At 38.4% G+C, this 12,544-nt stretch overlaps 1 protein-coding gene and 1 long non-coding RNA gene across 3 annotated transcripts in view; one reads left to right on the top strand and one right to left on the bottom strand.

The window, feature by feature from the left end:
• The window catches only part of tmem121aa (transmembrane protein 121Aa), a 39,248-nt gene extending 35,138 nt beyond the window's left edge, over window positions 1-4,110 (bottom strand). The window contains exon 1 of the mRNA XM_055172462.2: window positions 3,853-4,110. The gene's annotated coding sequence lies outside the window, so the exon portion shown is untranslated. The remainder of the gene's footprint in view (window positions 1-3,852) is intronic.
• LOC129417641 (uncharacterized) overlaps window positions 3,054-12,544 on the top strand; it is a 90,431-nt gene continuing 80,940 nt past the window's right edge. Inside the window, exons 1-2 of one of the 2 annotated variants that reach the window (XR_012370566.1) lie at window positions 3,054-3,259; window positions 10,414-10,517. This is a non-coding gene — a long non-coding RNA (uncharacterized lncRNA). The remainder of the gene's footprint in view (window positions 3,260-10,413; window positions 10,518-12,544) is intronic. The other variant, XR_008635817.2, reaches the window with a different exon arrangement.

Here is a 12,544-nt window from a genome sequence, read left to right as displayed (position 1 = left end):
GTGAAACGAAAAAGACATTTGTGCTCCAGTGGCACGAAAAACAGCGGAAGTGTCAATAACACAAATAAATTAATCAAATATTTCATGACTATAACACAACTTGAGATAGGGTAGTGTGATCATATATCTAGAAAAAACACTTTATGGCGCTTTTCCACTGCATTAAGTAGTATGGCTCGGTACGGCTCAGTAGAGCTCACTTTTGGGTACAGTACCACTGTGTACAATGTCTAGTACCTGGTACTTTTTTTTAGTACCTCGGTTGAGGTTTCAAGCAAGCCGTACTGATACTAAAACCGTGAATCGTCACTACCAGCGTCATTGCTAAATGCAAGATTAGCTTACCCTTGTGCGTCAACAAGCTAACCAAGTTATATCATCATCTGTGCTTTGTTGTACAAGGCCTCAAACTCTCTTTCAGCAGTGAAAAACATCCACATGCCGAGAATTAAAAACACAACCAATATGCAATAGAAAACCAAACCAAGCCAAAGTAAAGCGAGCTAAGCCGAGCCACCTGGTGCCGTGCCACATAGTACCACTTAATAGAAAAGCAACTTTTAACAAACACAAGTAGATTTTATCTTGTCTTTACCATCATTTCTTATTGTCTCATGGGCACCACTGCCCAGTTTGTTGTATACATCTTACAGTTGTGTAACTCAGGAAGCAGTCCTGGGGAGAAGGCCTGCATCAAGCCAATCCAAGTCAAATGCTTCACTTCACAAAATGGCCCAGCCAGCTGTCCGTACTGATACTGCGACAGTAATTAGCCAGCGGGGGGTTGAACTGGCAGGGAGGCAGTTAGCCTGTCTGCCTGCAAATGGAGGCCGTCATGTCACACATCTGAAACCCCATAGGAGACCTGCAGGTGGGACTTCCATGGACTGCTATCAGCAGGGTGTGAACGCACCGGTCATACCAATGTCCTATTAATGGGCAGACAGGATAGTGGGAGAATAGAGTGGGTGTGTGAATCCTTGAAACCCATCTCAGTTTTTATGAAACGGAAAATGAGATAAAGGGCATGTCTTTGCCAGCAGCAAAGCTTGGATTTGAGTGCCATGATCAGACGAGTGAGAAAGGTCACTTGATATCATGAAAATCAAAATTGTCCCTATTTACTTTCTTAATCCACAAACCTGGTTGTATTTTGCATGAATCTTATTTTCTATAAAAATGTAATCAAATGGTTGCTTTCTGAATTACCCTTTTAGGTGATGTCAACTATCCCTCTTATTTTTTTTTAACAGAAGTAAAATGGGTTGTGAACTGCATTGCAAGTGTGCTGGCAATCGCAAAGCACACTTTCTCTCCTGTTTATGTATTATCTACTGAAAAAACAATTGGACTGGGAGCCATTCCCTTTTTACAGAGCCAATAGCCTTTATTTACAGCAGAGATATGAACCCTAATATGCTTAAAGCCACAAAGCTCTATTCTGATTTCATGGGGTCTATTAAATTTATAATTGACATGGTTTCCGACTTTCTAGTTATTTATTTTCCACATAAATGCCTCTAAATCACTGAAACAACTTGACGTTAATTTATATGGGCTCAGTGGTCACATAAAAAATAACATAAAATGATGTGACATTTGAAGGCACAGATGCATAATCACTGTATGTTATGAAATGTGCATACTGTACCATGAATATAGGTTTCATAAAGGCAGCAGGCACACTTCTTATATGTCAGTATCTCTGTAATAACACACCAGTCAAACTAAGACTTCCTAAAGCTATAGTGAGTCATTTCAATTTGAGCTGGCTGGCATATTTCTTTCTGGTAAATACTACAAAGCTACATAATGACGCTGTGGTCAGATGCAAAGCATTGGTCTCATATAAATGCCAATAAATGACTAAGTTCACTTACAGTAACAAACTGAGACCAACTGAAAAAGAGGAAAGGATTGATTTTAACCCATAAAGGGCTGAACTGTGTTCTCAGGTCAATTGTTGCTTTTGCAGTACTGTACAGTATCACGTGTTTAAATCTTTAATATGATTCCTTAATTGAAACAATGGTTGAACAAACAATGATTTAAAATATTTTTAGATCTTCATTTTATTATATTTTTGTGCTTCATCTATTTGTGTTACTAAAACACATTTTAAATGCCCTACTCTGTAAAAAATGCTTTGTTATTTTTAACCCAGCATTGAGTCAAAAAGGAACAAACTCAACCCTTTGGGTTGTTATCGAACCGAGGCTAGGTTGTTGCAACCCATTGTTGGGTCAAATATTTAAAAAATGGGGGGTAAATTAACCCAATGGCTGGGTTTTTTGTATGGACACTTTTTATGTCATGAAGCCATGGGAGGTGAGCCAAATTAATAAATTAAAAATACCATAAAACTGTGAACTAGGTGACTCTTTTCTAGTGACTCAAGTATGACTCAAATACAGTAAATGGCTTCCTTGTGGTTAAATTGTACTTGTCTAACAACACCTGAGTAAATTATTTTGTACAGTAGCCAGACCTTCAGACTGATGGCAGAAGGACTTAACTCCACAGCAGCTTTCATTAGCAAAGGAGCGCTCAGGAAGCCATCTCACTGACATGCAAAGCAACCAATCACAATTTGATTGGTTCAGTGTCATTCTTAGGGGCGTGAAAATGTGAAGTTAATGTCCCTGCCTCTCCCCAAAATCCTGTACAGAACTCCTAAAGTGCTTCCTGTTTTGTGTGCTTTTATGCATCAGATGTTCAACCAAAGTAAGTGTCATCCGAGGCTATAATCTATGTAATAGTTGGACAAACATATGGGTCATATGAGAATGAAAACATGGAGGATATATATCCGGAATGTAAGCATACTGCACCCTACAACGGTCAAGTAGGCTATTGCTTAATTTAAAGCAAGGGGATATAAAGGGACATGTCACAAAATGGTCAATGTGGTTCAATCAACTTTATCTTTATCCTGGGCAACAACAGCGACAACTGCTTTTTGTGATAGGCTATTTTAAGCTATGTGCCTTTCCAAAACTTTACTTTAAAAAATAAAACCTCAAACAATCCAGTAAAATTGGAAAGACGGTCGAAGGGTGAATGGGGTTTAAAAATCCCTCAGGTTGTTGATGCGTGACGTGCGCCCGAGGTCTCGCGCTCTTGGCTTACCTCAGACACACTGCAGCAGTGTGGCGAGCGCGCGTGAAAAAAATCACCACGGCTTCCGTGATTTTGCTGTGTGAGAGCAAACAGATGTACAAGTCGTTTGTAAAAACCATTCATATCATTCCAGGTGCAGGTATGTTTTTCAGTCAATGGGACAAATACTGTTGTTTAAAAGACTGTGAGATATATTGGTCCCTAAATGTCGTTAAGCTAAGCGCGCGTGTTGGTGAACGTTATCCCCACAGACAAAACACAGTTCACCGGCTACTTTTTAAACATCTATATTCACACTGGCTCCTACCCAACACGATTTCAAATCTGCCTTCCAGTTTCATTCGTTATTGACAATATGTGAATACAATCTGTTAAAGTCACGAATTTAGTATTTCGCCTTATTAAGGATCCTCAAACGATATTTTCTGAATAAGATCTACAACCCATTAACTTAGTTACATCTCACCAATACTTAAGCTATTGAAACTGCACTAAAACTCACAGAACTGCCGCTATAAATCACAATAGTTTTTATCCACACATGTATTTAGCAAGCCATTAACTAATTGTCCTTTACCGGCTCCCGTCACGCAGTCAGTTTAATTAAGTTGATATTAATTTAGGAAGCCCATCGCGCCTTATGTGTTGGGCACAGCTCATTGCACAACGGGTAATTCATGGTTTTGACAGGAAACCCTCCCTTATCCGAAAAGACGGTTCAGCAAACTGTACCTCTGGCATCCGCTGTCCACGGTGCTGATCCGCTTTCAGATGAGATTGATGTTTCTGGAGTGATTTAATCCGCATCAAGCACACGCTGACAAAAGACTTGAAAACAGCGTTACGTTTGACGTTTAAGAGATGTCGCCTCGAAGAAAAAAGCAATTCCGTGTCAAAAGTAGTGAAACGCGCGTGAGCACCACTGAGAGGAAACAATCACGCGTGTGGGGGTCAGTCAGATCTCTCTCTCTCTCTCTCTCTCTCTCTCTCTCTCTCTCTCTCTCTCTCTCTCTCGCTCTCTCTCTGTCTAAATCTGCGACTCTGACTCCCCTCACCCTTCCAGCAGAAAACATAATTTATAGGCAATTTGCTTATGTTGGGAGACCGTCAGCCAACTGCCTTCCCCCTTTAGTGGACATTGCAACAGCTAAATGAAAACCCAGTCAATATTGTGTGTGTGCTTACATGTGTAGGAAATATTACTATTTCGTGTCAATCACTTTGTCTATTTTAATATGATTTCTCTATAGAAATGTATAGATTGAAATAGATAATTACATTGCAAGAGCTTGATCAGTTTAAATGTAGGTAATTATAACCAATAATATGAATATTTGCCTAAGCCATGACAATGCAGATACCTAACACATGTACTTGTAGTTTGTATATAATTGGATCAATGTTAAAGGTATAGTTTATCCAAAAATTTAAACTTTATCATTATTTACTCACTCTCATGTAGTTTGAACCCCTACTATGACTGCCTTTCATTTTTCTTCAGAACCCAAACACAGATTTTTAAAAATATGTTGTTTGGGGATTTCTGGTTACTATGGGGGTGAATGTGTCGACATTGGTCACCATCCACTCCTACAGTAACCTCAAAACCCTTTTAGCTTCAAAAGGACCCAAAAGTTAAAAGAATTAACTTTCCTTGACTTTTGTCATATATATTTTAAAACATTTGGGTTCCTGAAGAACAAAGAAAGACATTGAGGAGTGGTTTTCTGGACGGAGATTAGCTTAAGCCAGGACTAGACCTTAGTTTAATTAGGAAATATACAGCCCAGTTTCACGAAATTTCGTTATATAGTCACATATTTTTTTGATTCTTCGCGTTTTTTCGTGATCGTATAACGAATTCCTGTTTTCGTGTGATTATCACGTATTGGTTACTCAACTGTTTTGTCCTATTTTCTTACCATTGTCGCTTCGGTTTAGGGTTAGATTTACATAAAATGACATCCCTAACCAAACCCAACTCTAACCCTAACGCCAGGCGACATATAAAAAATTAAATCAGACATTTTTTTATAAAGTGACATTCTAATGCAAGCACCAAATCTAACCCTAAACCGAAGCGGCAGTGGTTTAAAAATAGGAAAAAGCAGTTAAGTAACCAATACGTGATAATCACACGAAAACAGGAATTCGTTATACGATCAGGAAAAACGCAAAAATTCGTTATAATAGCACGAAAAAAGAATAAAAAAAATATGTGACTATATCACGAAACTTTGAGAGACTGGGTAGCAATATAACTAGTTTTAACAAACATGCCTTACTAAAAACATTACTTGTGTGCATTTTGAGGCAAAACAAAGGGTACTGATGTATTAGAAGATATGTCAGTGCAAATTGTTTTCAGTTTGGACAGCTCTTACATTTATTTTAATCTAGGACTAGTCTAATCCCGCTCCGTGAAACCGCCCCTGAGGATTCAAACGACATGAGGATGAGAAAATAATGACAAAGTTTTCACTTTTATGTTAACTACCCCTTTAAGAAATAAATAAAAAGTGCATTGTATTTTGGCAGATGTGGGGAGCAAACCCAAGAGAAAAAAGCGATCTCACTCTCAGATTTTCCTTTAGAATTCCCCACAGGAGCAAATGATGATCATGACAGTAACACATTTAAAAACAAAACATTATCATTCTTTTTAATGACAGTGAATTAATGTAAAATGCAGCCTGATAGAGGACACTAAAAATGCAACATCAGCAGATAAACAACACTATCGGACTATCGGAATCCAAGTTCTAAAACATTCAGGAGAAACACAATGCCCTCCATAATTGGGACAATAAATGCAAAATGGCTCTTTTTGCTGAGGAGCCAAGAACTGTCTAAACATTAGGTGAATATGAGACAAAAGTACAGAATGTCACATTTTATTTTTCAGGGGCACTGCTAGACATAAAGCTGTACTGGGGCACATGCCCCCCATTACTTTTTTATCACTTTTTCTTAAAAGCTTGCTGCCTGCCGAAATGTGCAGCACAATGCTTGCTTAACCCACTATTCCTACACTGCAACAAGTACTATAGGAAAGGTAATTACATGTATGCATTTAAAATACTTAGGTTATCAGCCATGTAATAACTGTCAATGTTTATAAACTGTCCTAATCTAGTGAATAAAAAATGTATTTCATATCTGAAAGATTGATTTATTGTTATCATACAGAATCAAAGACAGTACATAACACAAATGTTTTGTTTTAGCAACAATGCAATTTTATAGACTTGACAGAGGTTTTCATGAAACTTTATCATCTGATATCTAAAACTGACCTGATTAGTTTGCTCATCAACTCTATCTCTCTCAAACTCATCATCTCTCCTTTGTGCTTCTCTTTCCCTGCTTTGCACAAAAAAGAAATCAGATGTCCAACTACATGAGCAATAATGATTGAGTCAAAATAAGATTATCGATATTATTTAAAAAAAACCTCACTTTATTTCCTCATGTATGCATAGCGTATAGTACCTCAATCACGTACCACCCTACAGACTTCAGTGTGCGGCTACGTGGGTTGCCAGATCCGCATAACAAAATCAGCCCAGTGGTCATTAGAAACTATCCCAAAAACATCTCAATGACCATTCACAGCCAAAATACCTACATGGATGAATATAAGTGTAAATGCATGCATCTAATTAAAGTAAATTGTTCAAATTTAAACTAGAGATTTATACTGGGGCACATCAAATTTACACTGGTGCACGTGCCTCAGTAAAAGGGGTCTAGCAACACGCATGCAATTTACCAACCCAGAGAACAACATGTTTGGATTTTAATACTTTTATCTAATGTGAGCATATTGAGACAATTGGCTCACAAGTGTTAATATGAGCTAGGTGGCAATGTGAAGCACTGACACACAAAAACAGCAAGTCCACGCAACCATAGATATATGCACTAGATGTCGCCTTGGGGTTCTAAGCATGCGTCAAAACCCCGCCATCTTAGAACAGGGGTCTTGTTATAGGAAGTAGCTAGGTAAAGTTGCTATCTCCGCCTGTACTCCGAATACATGGACGATGCCGGACTTTTGTGCTGCGTATGGAGGTAAGGCCTTCTAGCACTATGCATTAACGTTAGAAAAAGTAGATTTTCAAAATATCAAAACTTAATTTTTTTTCTGGACTCAGTGCTAAATACATGTCTGACTGTTGAAACGAACCAAAAGAAAACCAAGAAAATCGCATTCATGACGATTTATAGTGATTTTATTTATGTTATGCCATTGCCTATAATGATGCTGATGTGGGGTTCCCCTGTTTCAAGATGGCGGCTCTATTTGACGCATTCGGTCCAATGAACTGCGGTAGCCAAGGCGACATCTAGTGTATATATCTATGCACGCGACTGCGTACAACCCGGGCGTGCCTCATAAGTCTTGAAAAGTGAAGCCTCTGGTTCTTTGATCGCCCCCTGGTGGCTGGCTGCAGTACAAGTCATAAACCCCGCCCTCTCCATTCAAACGAATGGGACTTTGCTCTAAATAAAAAAATTATTACACTTCCAATTAAAGTTTCCAAAAGATGGTTTTGGTCCTTTCAAGTAGTTGTTATCACGCTGATATATGTTCAAGTGTTCATTTTTGGGATAAGTTTCATTTTAGCTATTAACTCTTTCACCGCCAGCGTTTTTAAAAAAAGTTGCCAGCCAGCGCCAGCGTTTTTCATGATTTTCACCAAAGTTTAATGCCTTCCAGAAAATGTTCTTCTTTAAATATATAAACATACAATATACCAAATGAAAGAACAGACCCTCTGCTTTCAAACAAAAAAAAACGTTTCATCCTACCTTTAGTGGTTCTATAGTAATCAGATTTTGAATATGGGTATGATTCTGCAAAAACACCACATTTTGAGCAAAAAGCAGAGATAATTCCATTTTAGTGACGGACTTTTCATAGAGATCCCATTCAGAGCGATCTTTAAAACAGACACGGACATGCAGCCGCTTGCCATAGGGCAATACTTCCGGGTTTAAAAAGTTGCGGAAGGGCGCCACCTGGTGGATAATAGCGGTATTGCGGAAAGACGGAAAATCTCGTCATTGGCGGGGAAGCGTTTTCTCTTAATTGACGAGATATCTCGTCAATGGCGGGGAAAGAGTTAATTTGATGCTATAGAAACGGGGCGTGACGTTATGATTGGCGTGGTTGAATTGGTTGCGCAAGCGTTTGGGCGGAAGTTTGATAATGCGGCCCTGGCTCCACGGACAATTCCTTCTGCGCATGCCCTGGCTCCAAACTGACATTTTTACGTAACATGGCGGCGACTATAGTCGGACATTTTTGGCTTCCATTCATTACAATGAAGGGAGGCAATGTCGCGCCATCCATCTTTTTTTACAGTCTATGGTATAACCTTCTTCCTTGTTCTCCCAGGTTTCGTCCAAAGCCGTCTGGTTTGCCTCCGATGAATTGGCACATTAACAATTTGATAGAGGTAATTAATGCACCTTCTCTGATCAGAGATACTAGCTGTGAATATTTCGTACAATGGCTGAAAAGACTTCTATGGCAACTTGAAGGTCCGACTTATGGAAATAAACCGAGATGTTTATCGTTATTTACCTGAACTGGTGCATGCCTGTGCGATAAACGCGTACGCAACGAGAGCCACCGTGAGCAGACTTTTGCGTTTTTACTAGGGCTGTCAAAATTAACACGTTAATAACGCGTTAACGCAAATTCATTTTAACGCAACTAATTTTATTAACGCAGATTAACGCAACGCGCAATTTCTGTTTGACCCTTGGTCCAGCCCATAGTTGAATGAACAGAGACGCAGACAAATGGGATCCTGTCTAAATGATTCAAAGGTTTTCATAGAAATAAGAACATTAACCAAATCGTCTAGCAAATCCAATGCTCTTGCTCGTTGGACATCTGAAATTATCTATATTTATACGTATGAGGTGTTACGTTCCCGTCCTCCTAATACTTAATCTAGTGCAAAGATGCGTCTCAATTCATTTTGGTTTCACTTTTATGCATGACATAGAAAATAGACTGCAGGACTTGCTTGATGTTAAAAGAGTCATTAAGAGAGATAAAGTTCGGTACCTGATTATTGTTAAAGAGTTATTAAGAGCGACAAGACTCAAAAGCGATCTCCTCACGCTGACTGACTGACATCTGAAACGCGTGCACACAGACGCGCGAGTGCGCGACCCGGATATATAGACATCTACACAAAATTAAAGTTTTACAAATATCTGCTTTGATAAGAATTCACGCAGGTAGGATCTATAATCTGTTATGTCTTAAGTAAATGTTTGGTTAACTGTTGGGTAAAAATATCTGATGTGTAACATTATATTAGATCACAAGAAAAAAAGTTTAACATATATTGATGATGTTTTTGCTTTGTGTGCTAAATCTTATAGTTTTATCAGTGATTTTAAGGTATTGATGTGGTAATTTAATGTATGGATGTGGTGATTTTTCTGGTAATTTAACTTTGCTGACTCTTTCAACTTCAAACAGGTGTAGTTCTGTCATATTTTGTTATATTCCACCAAATCATGCATTGTTCTATGTTTTAATAGAGAATGTCAAAATATGAACAACTATTTTTTTGAAAATTTGCTAATTTCGACTAAATTTGACAGCACATGTCACAAATGATGCAGCATCAAATAAAAATGGAGAAAGAAATTTCTTCTTAAAGGAAAATGCACAAAACAATGGCTTGATGGTTATGTTAAAAATGTAAACAGGCTGTTGTTAACATACATTTGCATAAAGCATCTATATAGGTATATATGATCAGAGTATTAAAAACCTGAAAAAGTGTTATTAGGGTAAATTTAGAACGGATAAAAATGTGCGATTAATTTGCGATTAATCGCGAGTTAACTCATGAAATCATGCGATTAATCTAGATTAATTTTTTTAATCTATTGACAGCCCTAGTTTTTACCCTTTAGATGGGAACGCGATGCTAGAGCGTTTTTAAGATTTCCACTCTTGAGGGTGGTTTCACTTTTTTTGCGTTTTTAAGCCCCCAAAAAATGCTGCAGCCATGTAAACGAAAGGCACATCCGGTAAAATATTTTTACATTTCACCCTTGAGCGTTCTCGTGTAAACGGGGCCTTAGTTTTATCCATTGCTTCTGCATTCCAAGTCTTGCATTTGGTGACAACACACAAACTGTACATCTGGATGAAAGGCTGTTATTCTTTGTTGATAAAGGACGTGTTAAAACATAATCAAATAACATTCTGTACTTTTGCCTCACATTTATCTTAGAAATTTCTTTTCTCCACAGAAAACAGAGCAGTTCAGTCTTTTCTATCCCAATACGTATGGATGGCACTGCAGCTTCTTCACACCCACGAAAGAGAAAAAGTTTCAAGTTGACTTTTTATTCAGGTAACTGGAAGTACAATTCATTATTGAATGTAGCCACTCTTTAGCAGTCAAGTCAAACGCATACTCCTTCATTATGCTGTGCCTGATGGACGGACGTTTATTGTGAGGGTGTTGGAGTGTTGTTGGGCTGGCAGCATTTAGGCCATGGACTGACATGTAATTTTAATTAAACATCACTCTGATTTTACACGGTCTGCTTCCCTCCACTTGCAATCCCTGTAGCAGTTTGACACCGTGCGGCTCGCACATCGCCTCTCATTAGCACCGGCCCTTTAACTGCACAGGCGAACTAATTAGCAGTGTGTTGAGAAGTTAACATCTTTATTTGCTACTAAAATCAGTGGCCTTGTTACTTCTAGTTGCAAGAAGGACAAAGTCTGTTTGAATGGGTCTTTGTTGTTTGAAAATTCTAAATATAATCATGCAAAATCATTATTTGGTCCAAGCAAACAGGTCTGCAACAAGTTTGTATCAAGCTTAAGTTAAATGAAACCATAAATCATTTAGTTTCACTCCGCCACAGTTTCATCAGTGTTTTTGCAGCTCAGCATCTGAGTGATTCATTTCTGGAGTCCGTAAACTTTTATTCCCTCTTGTGTATTCTTGCTGTGAAAAGCGATATATTCTTTTGCCTCACAGAGCATATTCAAGGCCGAAAGGCATTTGAAAGGCAATGAAGGAAAATAGACCTTTTCGAGATCAAATGCAGATTTACTTCTTACATCATTGCTCCCTTTAAAATATGGAAAGCTTTAGTTCCTGTCTATTCTTTGTAGAATAAACACGTAACAGAATTCATCCTTCAAGCTTATTTTCATGGTAGTGATGCTTTTTCACCTCACTCACAAAGTCTGCACACTTGGAATGCTAAAAGGATTCGGGGGGAGGTTACGAATTCATAGATATACTCTATGTGGTGGGTCAGATCTCTGATGGCTTTTGATGTCTGATGCTTTTTTCTATCTGTCTATGTATGTGTACTCCAAAATACACGACAAAGACTTTGTTACCGAAGAATGGGCGTGCACTGCCTTGCGTTCGGTGCGGTTGTGCCAGCGTGTGTTTGTTTGTGTGTCAACAATGTCCAGCAAATGATAAAAGCAGAACAATAAATGATTTCTCCACCCTTCAGGTCCCCTTTGATGCCCCCTTTTTTGCTCTCTTTCATGTGAGCGACTCAGGAATCAGACATGCAGCACTATTTATCATATCAAAGACTATCTCCGACCCCTCTTCAAAATCTCAGACGAGCTTCACAAATAGACAAAAAAGCATAAATGCCAGTATAATCCTAGTTTATTCTTTAACCCCGAGTATAAATGTTTGTTTGTTTGCTTTTTGGGTGCTTTTTATTGTATGTTAGCATGCCTTCTGACTCAAAGCCCCTATTTATACATTTTTCTCTGCTAGTGACTATTACCTTCAAACTAAAGTGAGATATCACATCAGGGACCATTATACTCGGACTTCAAAAGAGAAAGAGAGAAACAGTACCGGAAAGAAAGTATTAGGCCGTCTTGGAAGATCTAATGCTTTTCTGTTTTCTCAGTGCTGATATTGGCTCTGCCATCATCTGTATGATAAGTTCTAGTTTCGCTCAGTCCCTCTTCTGGAACTCGGTAATTGTCTCCCATCGGCCTGCATGTTGTGCACAGGGGCTATTTTGCAATGCTGATTCAAAGAGGCCACTCAGTATCGTTCTTCCAAAAAGAGTCTATTAGGATACTGTATAATGTTGTTGATTGGATCAACACAAACTGTATCAAGTTAAATGAATCCCAAAAAGATTTGAAATTCAGATCATACAATTCACATTTCACACCCTCACAGAACTGTCATTATCACTTACAGTAGGCTTTAAAAAACACAAATAATGAAAGATGTATGGGAGTTCAAATCCCATCTCTCTCTCTCTCTCTCTCTCTCTCTCTCTCTCTCTCTCTCTCTCTCTTTCTCTCTCTCTCTTTCTCTCTCTCTCTCTCTCTCTATTAACATGCAGAGGCATAAACAAACCTACACATTTACAT

The sequence above is a fragment of the Misgurnus anguillicaudatus genome, chromosome 7 (genome assembly GCF_027580225.2).
Source record: "Misgurnus anguillicaudatus chromosome 7, ASM2758022v2, whole genome shotgun sequence".
Taxonomy (NCBI): domain Eukaryota; kingdom Metazoa; phylum Chordata; class Actinopteri; order Cypriniformes; family Cobitidae; genus Misgurnus; species Misgurnus anguillicaudatus.
This window is presented reverse-complemented; position numbering and strand designations above follow the sequence as displayed.